The sequence below is a fragment of the Etheostoma cragini genome, chromosome 15, assembly GCF_013103735.1.
Source record: "Etheostoma cragini isolate CJK2018 chromosome 15, CSU_Ecrag_1.0, whole genome shotgun sequence".
In the NCBI taxonomy this organism is placed as follows: Eukaryota; Metazoa; Chordata; class Actinopteri; order Perciformes; family Percidae; genus Etheostoma; species Etheostoma cragini.
The window spans coordinates 919,549-921,295 of NC_048421.1; the positions used below are offsets into that span (position 1 = coordinate 919,549).

At 46.4% G+C, this 1,747-nt stretch overlaps 1 protein-coding gene and 1 long non-coding RNA gene across 2 annotated transcripts in view; one reads left to right on the plus strand and one right to left on the minus strand.

Moving 5' to 3' along the window:
- Positions 1-1,747, minus strand: part of LOC117958237 — an 859,617-nt gene that overhangs the window by 847,826 nt on the left and 10,044 nt on the right. The gene's annotated exons all lie outside the window — the stretch shown is intronic.
- Positions 196-474, plus strand: LOC117958299. Its single transcript, XR_004659672.1, has 2 exons — positions 196-271; positions 437-474. It is a non-coding gene; the product is annotated as an uncharacterized LOC117958299 (long non-coding RNA).

Genomic DNA, 1,747 nt, shown 5'->3' on the forward strand with positions numbered 1-1,747 from the left:
TGTCTGATCAGCTGTGGACTCCTCTCCCTGAATGGATCAGACATGATTTCTATCTTTGGCGTCGGCCCGGCTCAGGTTCAACTCTCGAACGATGAACGCCACAGAACGTTCTGTTATCTTCCAGTTTAACAGGCAGTTATTACAGAAAAACAACTTTAATAATCTACTTTAACGTCCAGTTTCTTCAGGGCTTTATTACGTGGGATTGGTGCGTGAACTCCAGTACTTCCTGATACTGATACCAGCGTTTTAGGCAGTATCAGAGATACTGGTACTGGTATCGGTATCAGAGATACTGGTACTGGTATCGGTGTCAGAGATACTGGTACTGGGATCAGAGATACTGGTACTGGGATCAGAGATACTGGTACTGGTATCGGTATCAGAGATACTGGTACTGGGATCAGAGATACTGGTACTGGTACTGGGATCAGAGATACTGGTACTGGTATCGGAGCATCTCTAATGAGAAATGCTTCACATTGCCACGTTTACATTTCCCCGAGTAATGTAGGTTTCTGTGTAAAAAGGTGCAGAGAAAAAAGTTTTTGATACAGAAATGAATCAATGCGGGCGGCATTTGTTTTTTTAACTCTGATGTTGTCCTTCGGTCAAATTTGACCCGTTTTCAGTTAATTGTTTTTTTTGTCGCAAACAATTAGCCGTCAAAATAAGCGTTACATGAAAAATATCAAAAAAAAGCTCCCACAACATTGAAAAAGTGACAAAACTGTCGGAAAAACGATAATAATGTTGAAAAAAGTCACCGTGGTTGATGGGAAGACAACACAAGGGTTAAAGATTGTTAGATTTTGGGGCATTTTTTGGCCTTTATTTTTGACAGGACAGATAAAGACAAGAAAGAGGAATGACATGAGACGAAGGGACGCATGTCGGAGTCAAACCCACGGCCTGCTGCGTTGAGGTGTAGACCTCTATACCTGAGCGCCCTTCAACGCTGCGTTTTAAGACCCATGGAGACCAGATCTGATTTGACCAATGTTCTGTCCTTTAATCCACATTATGTTGTCCTCTCTTCCTGTCTGCTGGTCTCAGTTGGCGGGCGCCGCCATCCTGGGCGTCGGGATCTGGGTGAAGGTGGACAGCGGCTCCATCCTCAACTTCCTCGGGAAGATCGACAACGCACCGAAGGAGCTGAGCCAGGTGCTCAACGTGGGCTACCTGCTGATCGCCATCGGAGCCCTGCTGGTCGTCATCGGCTTCCTGGGCTGCTGCGGCGCCGTCAGGGAGAGCACCTGCATGCTCATGCTGGTAGGCTGGTCTGGGATCTGTGCTCTGCAAACAGCAGGAAGCTACAGCTTAGCAGGAAGCTACAGCTTAGCATGAAGCTACAGCTTAGCAGGAAACTACAGCTTAGCAGGAAACTACAGCTTAGCATGAAGCTACAGCTTAGCAGGAAACTACAGCTTAGCAGGAAGCTACAGCTTAGCATGAAGCTACAGCTTAGCAGGAAACTACAGCTTAGCAGGAAGCTACAGCTTAGCAGGAAACTACAGCTTAGCAGGAAGCTAAAGTTCAGCAGGAAGCTACAGCTTAGCAGGAAGCTACAGCTTAGCAGGAAGCTACAGCTTAGCAGGAAGATACAGTTTAGCATGAAGCTACAGTTTAGCATGAAGCTAAAGTTCAGCAGGAAGCTACAGCTTAGCATGAAGCTACAGCTTAGCATGAAGCTACAGTTTAGCAGGAAGCTACAGCTTAGCAGGAAGCTACAGTTTAGCATGAAGCT